Source organism: Gouania willdenowi, chromosome 11, assembly GCF_900634775.1.
Source record: "Gouania willdenowi chromosome 11, fGouWil2.1, whole genome shotgun sequence".
Lineage (NCBI taxonomy): Eukaryota > Metazoa > Chordata > Actinopteri > Blenniiformes > Gobiesocidae > Gouania > Gouania willdenowi.
The window spans coordinates 10901409-10913747 of NC_041054.1; the positions used below are offsets into that span (position 1 = coordinate 10901409).

At 38.3% G+C, this 12339-nt stretch overlaps 1 protein-coding gene across 4 annotated transcripts in view; it reads right to left on the minus strand.

Annotated features, from left to right (window-relative positions):
- Nucleotides 1–12339, minus strand: part of dtnbp1b (dystrobrevin binding protein 1b) — an 82980-nt gene that overhangs the window by 13752 nt on the left and 56889 nt on the right. The window lies entirely within an intron of this gene.

Here is a 12339-nt window from a genome sequence, read left to right on the forward strand (position 1 = left end):
CAGGGCGTCGTGCTCAGGCCTAAATAAAGCTTGTAGACAGATGAGCCAAAAATTGAATTAGGTCCTGTTATTTTGTCTCTTAGTCTGTAATCTAATTCTCACTCCATTATCAGCCCCCGCTGACCCTTTACGGTATTTGCATCATCTAGGCCCACCTTTGTGAATGCATCCATCGTTGTGACCAACTTTTCTTTATTCAAGCTGTTTTACAGCTTTAAACACAATCATGGTATTTATTTTTGTTCTTACTGTCTGCTATTCTATTGTGTTGCAACGTTCACTTGAATACAGTGGACTAGAAGTCTTCTCTAATACTGTGGTGCAATGGTGGCCCTAAACAGATACTGTACATCTGTTAAAGTAAATGGGTTATCTTGCAATTCTCCTTTTGTGGTACATTTTATACAGTCACGTTTTGATAAATGTGGCTTTAGTGTTGTACAAATAATAATGTGTATCGTCATCTGTCACCTATAGATAAATAAATTAATAAAACTATTTTTCAATCACTCTATGGATTAGCCTTTATGGTTCAGTTATGCTAACTTTTAAGCAGTTGTCATTGATTTTAGCTGTTTTCTCCAACTTTACACACAAAACTACAAGTTTAAGGATACTACACTAAAGTACATCACAAACAGTAGAGCTCACACACAAACTCCTATCCACCGCCTGCCACACACGCATTGACCATGATTCATACTGCGTTATCATGCAGAGATCCACATCAGGCAATGACTCATAGTGACAAACTGCATTAAGTCAGTCACAGCAGACGTTGAATAAATGAAGGAAAAACAATCGTAATAAAGACGCAAATCATTTGTTATGATACTCGTTGAAAGACTTCATCTGAAAGAAATCTTGTGACATTAGATATTGCATGATGAAAAAAACATAATCGACACAAAATTCCACTTAGGTATGAAGTATTGTTGTTGATTGATTCTTGTCCAACATTTTAGTCAAAGTATTTCAAATTGAAGTATTTTGTTGTAAAAATGTAAGAGTGACTGCCCTCTGTGGGTTGAAACCTGGCTATTTTAATTGAATTTTGCCATTGGTTGAGACTGGTGGTTGGTTTTTTATGTGAGTAACCACCACTGTTGGCCCCACCCCTTCTGTTCAAACTAGCACATGTAAACTCTGATATCTGTGGCGATGAGGTTGGATTGAGAGGATTGTGAATAGAGAGGCATAATGAGAACTGAATAGCATAGCATAAATTGTTCTTTAGAGATTTTATAGAAAAGACTGGGCATGTCTTAACTGCTCCAGGAGCGCCGTTCATAATTAAGCTGTTTTTTTTAAATTATCAGCCGAGTTAGCCAAAACCTCAGGGTTTTACTGTTTAACAAAACATGCCAAATACTTAATGTATAAACATTCATCCATCCATCAATGCATCCTGGTCAGAGCACCTGATTAGCATAACTGGCTCTGGAAGGACGGATGACTGGGATAAAGCTGTCCCAATGCAGGAGGCTGGCTGCACCATAAAGAAAGTATAGCTTGTGTGGATAATTTGGCATGTGTTTTGTCAGCAAAAAAAAGAAGAAAAATGAGCGAAACACCCTTTATCTGCTAATGCACTTTGCCATTTACACCTTCTCATAAACACAAAGTCTATTTCCCAGCTGCTATTGTTTACACGAGTGTGTGGATCTGCCTGCAGGCTCAGTGAATGTCATTCTGTAAGATGGCATTCACGTTCATACAGAAGCATAAAGGCCAAACCTCACAAGCTTCACGAGTCCTGCCCTTTAAATGTGGTGTTTGAAAAGTCCTGGTGGAGAGGAGTTAGAAAAGGTACCATCAAAGGCAATTTATCTCCTCGTGAATCAGCTTTTGTTTTTGCATTTTGAATCAAACAAGACAAATATGCATTGCTGCACATTGTGCAGGGCAACATTGCTCGAAGGAAGGTAGAACCAGGCTCTGATCACGCTGAGCTAAAGTTGCTAAAGGTTGTAGCAACATTTTACTGTAAGTTACAAATTGTGGCTGTAGCTGCAGGATTGAAGCTTTAACAGCAGTTTTTTACAAAGTTCGTGAGAAACAGCTGTCACATTCTAGCAGATCTAATCAAGCACTATTTTGCATGAAACCTTAAATTACAATAAAAGTAAGAATAGGTTAAGATTTGCATTCAGCATGACAAACGGTCAATTAAAAAGATCAATATAAATGTCTTATGTCAGAGTGCAAACTCTACAAAGTACATAGAATTGTAGATTAGACAGTGGACAGCAATTGTGCTTTTGCATTTCTACAATTAGTTATTTCCCAACATGCACCCACAGAAAAAAGCTTTATTGAGTATAAATTTTGCAAAGTTGTTCACTGGTCCTCGGCCGTGAGGCTCATGCTGCTCTGGGAACAACGTGATCCTATCAAAGACATTCAAGAATCCTCTTCCACAGAAGGTTTGAATCACTACCATCAATCAAAACATTTTCAGACTCTTTTTGCAGGGATATTTGGAGCAGTAACGAGCTGCTCTTAGCAGCACTAACAAGCAACACTATCAGGCCCTTTTATCAAGAGACTTTATCCTTTTTGGAGTCATCAGCAGCCAATTCAACTCAATGTTTAGCCAGAAAATGTTTCAACATCACACACCAAGTCTGGGAATTGATATCGGCACCAAATTTTCCTTGCAAAAAACGACTTTCACTTCTTTCCAAAAGCCACAAACTAGATCTACAATGTGTCTTTCTATGTGGAAAATATAAGCCTGCGATAATATTTGAGAGGCTTGTATTTGTTGAATCATAAGAGAGAAAAACAAAGAGTTGCAGAAGTGTGAACTGTGAGTCACGGTAAGATACACGACGTGTTGTGGGTGAATGTTTTCTTGTGTTGCATCCTTCCATGGTACAGCAGATGACAAGGGCACACTGGTGAGGTAAGACCTTGAAGATAGTGCTGGAATGAAGGCTGTGTTCGTTACATCAGCTGTGGCATCTTTGTTAAGGAAACACAAAGACGGCACCTTACATTAATATTAAGCACCATATGGAAATGCTAAGGGTACCGTGAATCCAGGGGACATGGAGGAAGAAAATAGTGTTCTTCTTATATCTTATAGTATTCTAAAACTAAAAGTATTTGGCACTATTTGTTAGTACGAAAAAACAAGGCCACATTAAATTAAATTAACTGCACTACATCGCAAAGCTTTAAATAATATTTCATTTTTATTATCCCCGCCAAAAAGTGTGGAAGGGGGATATAGGTTTGAGCTCCGTCCATCCGTCCGTCCATGCGTCTGTCCGTCCTAGTTAAAGGGGACAGGTTTTCTCAGAAACCGTTTAAGATAGGATAATCAAATTTGGTGTGTGGCTTCAGGGTATAAATACCTTGATGGAATTTGAAAATGAGAAGTGCCCAATTATTTTTTCCTGAGTTATTGCCTTTGTTTCGTTTTTCTTTACTCTTTTCAAAGTATCTTCAAAGGGGACAGCTTTGTTAAAAACCGTTTAAGATAGGATAACCAAATTCGGTGCGTGGCTTCAGGGTATAAATACCTTGATGGAGTTTGAAAATGAGAAGTGCCCAATTATTTTTTCCAGAGTTATTGCCCGTGTGCCGTTTTTTTTTTTTACTCTGTTCGAGGCATCTCCAAAGAGGACAGCTTTTCTTAGAAACCGTTTAAGATTTTAGTAATTTTATATTCTGATGTGATAATATTTTCTCATGTATACATCTAAGTTCTTAGACTTAGGACATTTAGCTAAAGGTTGTGAGTTATAATGACAATCAATCTGGCAGGGGATGTTGATGACTGTGTCTTCTTGTTTATTTTAAAGTAATTTCTATGTGTATTTTTTAGGTAATTATTTTGATTGGGTTTTTGTTTCCTAAAAACAAAAAAATAAATGGTCAAAGACAAACATATTCATGTTGTTGTATAAAGATATATAAATTGGAGATGGAATCTTCTCTGATGCAAAGGGGTGCCTCCTATAATCTTGCCTCGAATGCTAAAATGCTTAGGGCCACCCCTGCTCAGAGGGATTTGTTTCAGTTACCTATAAAGGCTTAATATTTTATTCTGAAACAGCAACACACACAACACGAAGACTGAGAAGCAGCACCGACAGTGCAGACAGCCACTGCTGCTTCTTCTTAAGCCGTACTCACTCAGCCGTGGTATTTTTAGATTCTGTTCGTGTTCAGGTTTCCACCGAAGGCTGCCCCTGTGCCGTAAATAACGCGCACACGTATAATCGCTTCATTTTCTACCCGGCTGTCTCTCTCTCACACCTTTTGAAAGTAACTGTTGAGCAGGAGGACAAATATGTATGACAGAGACATTGTCAGTGGGACTAGAGGAAGTACTTTGTGTATTTAACACAAGCCCAAAACAAGTGATGGGGAGTATGGAATAGGCTACAGATTGTGACTGAAATGTGAGGTTTAAGCTATTAATGTGTTCTGCCTATATGAAACACCAGCATTTAAAGAAAACAACAGAAATGTCTGAATGCATGTCTAAAATAATATCATTAACACACTCTTTATTATGTATAAGTATAATAATATATAATGTATATGTTGCAATATCTGCTATGTTTTGCGTTAAAAAAAGCAGTGACACCTTAAGGCAGTGGTTACAAACATGGCGCCCGCAGGCACCAGGTAGCCCGCGTGGACCACAAGAGGGGTCCTCAGGCCTGTTCTTATAGGAGCACTAGTAACCAATGAGCTCCATATAAAATCTGATTTACTTTAGGCTTCAAGTTGACAAAGCTAAATACAGGTGACAGATGTAGTAGAGTTACGTACTGCTGCACTTGACCAGTTTTTTTTTTATTAAATGAACCATCTTTAAAGTTTATTTTCACTGAAACATTGGGACAAATTTAAGTGTTACAAATAAAATATTATAGAAGCTGCAGATTGTTATAAATGTTTTTTTTAAAATACATAATCCTAAATGAAAATAAACAATAAATAAACATGTCTTATTATTATAAAAAAGATGCGACTGTATGACAAATGAAAGGCTGCCCCCCCAAAAAAGCAAGCCTTGAAAAATGGACCATTAATTATTATTATTATTATTTTATTCATTAAAAAGGTTGTGAACATAGGATGGATATGTGGTTGTATTACTGTAAAACAACATCAAAAACAGCAACATCAAAACAGTTTTGTTTTCACTGACTTAGCAATAAACCAATGTAGAAAAACAATGGCCATTTTATTCTGTCGAGCAAAACGAGTTCTTACAGGTTTGTAATGAAATGAGCGTTGCAATGGGATGTGATACAGCCACCACAGGCATTCATACGACTCTAATGAGGGGCTGCCATTAGGAGGAAATGGAAAACACTGGGTGAGCATGTAGAGTAATGAGAGTCATTGTTTGTACCTGTAAATAATAAAGACATATTTAGACCTCTGTCTTTTTGTTCATCTTCAATCAATGGATCGAGGGAGGTCCTATGGCTCAGGTGGTAAAGTAAAGTTACTTTTAAATCGATACAACAGGAGGAGTAATTTGCATTTGATAAAAAAGCTGATATGTCCTGCAAACACACCCCGGCCCCTAAAGACTGCTTAATCTGGATAAACATAGTATAGCTGGATCTTCAGAGACGTAGCATAATGAAAGAGTCAATTACAAATCCCAGAGTGATGTGATTAATTACTTTTGACAGCATTTGATGTATAAACACACTTCGTCATGGCGGTAAAACTACAAGCTGTCATTATTATTTACCTGGTTTACCGCCTGTCAGTTAGTCACAGTCACACACAGTCACACGTTGCAGCAAATCGGAGGCGTCAGTTTCGGCATAAGAAGTCACTCCCACCCCCCACCCCCCACCCCACATGGCAGTATAAGGAACGTACCACTATAAGATATGAGAGGTGTGAAGGTCACATCTGTAGCTGTGCCTGTCAGGCAGATACTAAACACGCAGAGCCTCTAAAAAAAACAGACTGGGAATTAGTTTAAGTTGCAGTACTACTTTAAATAATGATAATTGTTACTAATAAGATATTTTTAACCCCCGCAAAAAACTTACAAGTAGTTTTCTTGTTGTGGCACAATGAGGCGTGTACTTGTTAGCTACATTCCAAGTGCAATTTACTTACTGTTGGTGTGGTGTCTAAACTGTAACATCATCACATATATAAGTTTGACACCAAAGCCTGATTGTGTAAAAGTAAGCCACCAAAAGTCACTTGCTGGTGTATTTATTTTTCCATCTAGCTGGCCCAGCAGTGGCTTTGTTTTCTCGGTTTTTTTTTTTAGGTTTTGTTAGCTTTCTTTAATTATCTTAATGTAACATCAACAGTCGCCATGGGAATAGATTCCTGTGGTTTTAACATTGGTGATGATGCATGAAGATAATGCAGGTATGTTTGATAATATCTGTAAGCCAGGTTAACTCAGCATGCTTTCACACTGTATCAGCATCATCATGGTAGGTATGTGTAGCTGGGTCAGCCAAGTCTACTGGTGCAGCGTCCCTGACTCACTGGCCCAACACAGCTCTCCCATCATAAAGGACAAATAGAAATGATTTTCATGGAGGTCAATTTTTTTTACTGATTCCTAAATGTTCTTGAAAATAAATGAAAGGACTAAAAACAGTGTCATTTTGTAAAAATATGCATAGACTGTGCTTAAAATGTACAGGATTAAGAAAATATACAGCAAATAAAGCTAAAAAAAGAACAAAAAGTGATTAAATAAAAATTCCAACTCAATTTCATATATAAAACCAGTTCTGATTAACTACCGCCGGGCCCGCTAAACGTCTCCACGGCGGGTAGCACGTACCACCTTCCCAAGAATTCAGTGAAATGACTCGGTTCCACTGAGAAAAAAAAATGAAATTGTGCAACGTAAAATTGTAATCTACGTTGAATTATCTTATAAACGATATATCACACGACAATGTTCCCATAAATTAGGAAATTACCTGAAATGGGGGGTGGGCCCCCTATCCTATTTAAAAAATGGGCTCCAAGCATTCATTCGTAGAGAATTCATACCAAACTACATTCCGATCTAACGAGAACCAACAAAGTCATTTGAAAATGACTACTCCTACGTCACGCAAATAAATGAGAAATCGACTTTTGTTTTCTTTCTTTTCGGGCCCCCATGGGAGCCCAAATCAAAAATCGGGCTCTGTGCGTCGATGCGTAGACATCCATAGATGATTCCTACCAAATTTCAGCTCGATCCGTTCACAAATAACAGAGGAGTGGTGATTTTAACTAGTGTACACAACAACAAGAAGAACAAGAACAAGAACAAAGTGAGTGGCATTTTGAGTCTTGTAGCCCGACCTTTATCACAAAATAAATGAAATGGTACAACGGATCCAGCATCAACTAGCAGTAGTTCATACTATTTTAGGATTTGATACTTACGTCTTACCACTGAAAAAATTTCCCAAACCCAAAGATGCAAACAACAAGTCAACAGTATTTGTATGTTTTGACCTTTTTTCTATGTATTAGATTTGAAAAGGATTCAATGTGCTGCCTTTGTTGTTAGGAGGTGATATTTTGTCCAAATTTGTTCAAATGTAAATGTTTTATTCTGTGAATAAATGTTTCTGAAACAGGACGATATGAGCGGACAGACTGCAGGCATTGCATGTATATTAGAGCTCTTTACTTACCCCTTAATGCTGACATTTACAAAGTACCGTCCTCCCTTTGCTGCAGGGCTCCTGGCCTTCTTTTACGTGAATTCATTCAATGTGATGCGTGTATATGGAAAATAACACAGTGCTCATGGATGCTCGTGGTTGGAAGGCCCAGCAGCAGAAGAGAAATAAGAGAAATCAAACATCAAGCCTGTGTTTGTAATTCTGTGAATCTAAAGGCACAGCTCCCGAAAGGAAAACAGCCTATAAAGAAAAACAAGCACGCTGTTACACGGTTGTTGGTGCGAATCCAATTACTGGCAGGTGAGCTGGGTGAGAGTCGATAAAAGGGATCACCTGAACCTATGCACCCCAATTTATACAAGTAAGAACCTTAATACTTAAATCCTTCTGGATGGCTTTAGTGCTCAGTATCTGATGATAAAAAGGTCAAAGGAAACACAAAAAGTAAAACTTGGTAACAAATTAAAAAATGGCCAGATAATGCATCAAATAGATAAAACAGTTAAAAGCACAGCATCAGAGTCTGTGTCAGTTAGAAAATCTAAGTCAAAAGGTTTGATTGGTTAAAAATGTAAAGCCAGTCTTTTAGAAATATTGTTATTCATTTATGAACACCACAGCTTTGTAAGCTAGTGAGTTCAAGGTGTTTACGATTGGATGACCACTGAACTACAGCAGGTTTCACGATCAACATGTCTTTAAACATTGTACACGTGGGACAAAATGAACCGATATGTGACCTTTAGTCAGATGGGAACACTGTGACATGAATCTAAAAGGGTCTGTGGCCTTGAAACAGTTTTGTTTTCTGGGTCAGAGGAGGAGCAGGTCGTTTTTATCTGACAGCACAGTGTCAAACAATGAGATAATATATCCAAGAGAGTCACAGGAAAGGGTGCAAACATCTTAAACTCCAGTCAATGTTTCTGAATTTGTGTTTTGCACTTTAGCACAGTGAGTTGAATGAGTCTGGCGGTACGAGTTGATCCATATTAGGATATTGAATGTGTTGCATTTTCCAAACTCAGGAACAATAAAAGCAAGGTTGATAAAAAAACTGTATTCATCTATAAATTTACTGAGCCTACTTTACACAGTCATCGTTTGTAGGGTGATGGAGCCTCAGGAGCTGTGTTCATGTTGGGAAAATAAACAATAAGTTACTGACATGGACACATGGAGATAACATGTTAATCCTTGGGGCCTCTACTACCAATCTGGATTTCTTCTTATTACGCTAACTTCTGGGATTTAATCAGTGTGTGCTGGAGTACGAAGCTGGCTAACTTCTTACTGGGTTAAATCACCATGGTAACTTAGGCTGAACGCCCAATCTTGTTGGGACTAGGTTTTATTCTGGCTAGGATTTGAGTGAGTACTAAAGTCCCGCCTATTGACCAATCTGTTCTCTTATAGGAAACAACCTGCCCAATAAAAGGAGGATCAATGTGTGAACACGTCACTGTGTGGATATGATGTGACGCTGACAGGAGAGAGAGAATATTTAGGAATCGATGCAATCCTTTCCTTTCTGATGGACTGACCTACATTAGTCAGCTGTTAAAGCCTGTGTACATCGGGCGCTTTCAGACCAATAAATAAATTCATTCATTCATTCATGTATTCAGTGGTGATGCAGAGAGCCGCGGTCCTGTAAGATAATATAAAATACAAATATTATCCACCTTATGATGTAGGATGAACTGTATGAACGCAGCATCAGAGCCACGGACAAGCAAAAGTGAAAGTGAAACTGCAAGTGTCTGTTTATAATCTCACTAATTTAAGCACTAACATTCATCAATTCCTGCATTAATTCAACAGTGTTGTTTTTGGTCTGAATTATGGATTTTAATTCTTCATATTTTTAAAGAATTATTCCTCAATTGTGACGTAAGTAGCTCTGCACGGTTTGTCCATGTTTGCGATTGGTCTGACGCTGCAATCTCCACTCCTGTCACAAGAGAGCGCAAGTAGGCTGTCTGAAATCAACTCACTGACTGCCATTGACGTCTTTAGATGTCACTTGGTTTAGTAACATTGACTGCCAATGACATCAATTATATTTTTCAGTGGAAACGTTTGCAGTAAAGCCTTATGCAACTTCCCTGTAAATATCCTACTTGGAGAGAATATTTTGTTGAGTCAGCAGGTGGCAACAGTGCTCTTTGGATGGCCGATCACAGGTAGCAGAAGTAGAAACCGCGGCTTACCCATATTCCAGGAAAGGTCAAGAAAGAATAGCAAAACTCAGAAAATCAGATCAGGAAAAATACAGGCAACTTACACTTGAACAGGTTTTAGTTAGCGGTGGTTCTCATAGTAAGAGTGTTGGAGGAGATGATGGTGGTCATGGTGGAGTAGGAGTATCAAAGAAGCAGACAGGTGTTATTTTTGCCATCAAAAGCCCTTTTTCAGTTTTTTTTTTTTTTTTTTTTTTGCTGTTTTATAGAAGGAAACCACTGTTCAGATGTTTGAGGTGTCACTAAAATATTGCTGTCAAAGTCACTGTTTTGCTTGATATGTTTCTTTTTACAAAAAGCTTGTTTTCTCTGTTTTTTGGTCAGAAACAGCTGTTTTAGGTGAAACCAGCCTATGTTGTACTGCTGTGGAAATATTTATTTTTTTCGCGATTAAAAAGAGGAGTGTAATCTTACTTTTGGTGGTTTCTATGTTTACATAGTCATAGCACACAATATTCTGTGGGTCTTGAAAGTTCAGAGAAAATCATCTAAAACGCCTGGCAATATGGGATTGGCTGCTCTGAAAATGGCTGGCAGCCAATGAGGTAAATTAGCGAGTTCATATCGTTCTTTGTCCAGCTGCTCTCTGATGGAGAATGTTTGGTTTGGTGAAGCCCGCTAACGGAGATAAATCCAGGATATAATTATCAAGCTTCATAGTACAGGCCCTTGAAGTTTGATTGAAAAAACAGCAATATAGTAAACCACAACTGATGGTGGTTCGTAATGTTTTTTTTTTTTATTAATTTGGCATTTTAATCCCTCGATGCAAAACCTTTCTAATGCCTGTTAAATGTTACCTAATGAATCATGAAAAACACTTTCCCACTCACTCGTCTCTGCTCAGGGATAAATACGGGAGAAAGCAACTTCCTGAGACTGCCAAATTAAACCGTGATCAGCAAATTTGTTCCGAGAAACCGTGAGAGTAATCAAACAATGACACAGCTGGATAAAAATAAAAGATGAAGCTGTTGCTATTATTGCATGGCTATGTCATGATGCGCCGCTGAGAAGAGGGGGAAATTGGCCTTTTTCCTAGGGGACAAATATAATGCACGCACAACAGAAAGCTAAGGAAAGGCAGGGGGAGGAGGGATTTTTCTAACGGGTTAATTACTTGCATTGTAGGAGGTTAAACCCACGCTTTAAGGATAATGTCTTTTTTTAATGTTGGGTATTCATAGGGTGCTAGCCTCCAAATTAGAAAAACTGGCCAGTGTGACCCTGATAAGAAGTGAAGCATTTAAAAATTGTGACATAGCTACATATACTGTTAATACACAATGTGCACACATGGCCTTTGGAAAGTTCTCCAGCCTAGAAAAGCTAGAAAAAAAAAAAATCAAGTTTGGACTACAGCCTGGTTAAAATGATCAGCACTAACACCAAAAGTTATGGTGTGTTTATTGACAACACATAAGTGCATGAAAGCGTAATGCTAGTATTAAGATACTAAGTGCTATATACTTGCTAGTGCAAACATCCAACTCTATTAGTAAAGGTCCAGTAGTTTTTATGATTACTGACTACAGGGTGCTGAAGCCCATCCCAGATTACATAGGGGGACCTGTGCACCTGTGCAACACAAGCAATCACAGGCACGCATACAAAACACTTGAGCTCAGAGAAAACTCATACATAACCATGAAGAACATGCAAACACAGCCTGACAGGGCAAGATGAGGACCCCCACATCCCAAAGCTAAGGAAATTCAAAAGAGGAGCAAAGGAGACAGAAATGTGGAATGACACTCTCTGCAGGGTGTGAGGCATACTTAATCCAACTCGTCACTCTCACAATGACCTGAGGAGACTTAGAAAGTGGTCGGCAGACGGCGCACTGCACGTCTGTCACATCTTTGTACATCACTCGTTTGACTCTCCTGCATAAAAAAAAAAAACCCTGCTGAGTAACTCATATTTGCACGAGTTGTACAAAATCTGTCAGATTATACCTACATTCTTCAACACAGCTTTGTTAGAGGTTCCGTGGTGTTTTCAATTCTGAATCTCTACGACAAACTGGGAACTTTTTTTCTAATGTAGCATGCAACCTTTTCCACAGAGCATAATGAGCTCCTTTTGATTCACTTTTTTAGTGCTCATGTCATGTTAGTGTGGGAGACTGAAGCTGGAAGCTGATAAATGATAGATTAGAGGTTTTGCTCTGAAGTAAACACATCCTGCAGGTGTTGTGACATATGTGAAACTTGGCAGATTTGCTATGTAGAGCTAATTGATTGGAGAAGCAGTTAAAAAAACAACTATTTAAATATTGAGTGGAATTTGTACTTTGATTGCAGCATATTAATCCTTTAAGAGTGTCTGCATTGTGTGTAAAGTGCACAAGAATTTTTAACAAGGCGATAAAAGGCACAGCAACAACACCAACAGCCTCTCAAACTCTATTGCTAAAGGATTACTGTTATGCTTGTTTTAAACTTGCT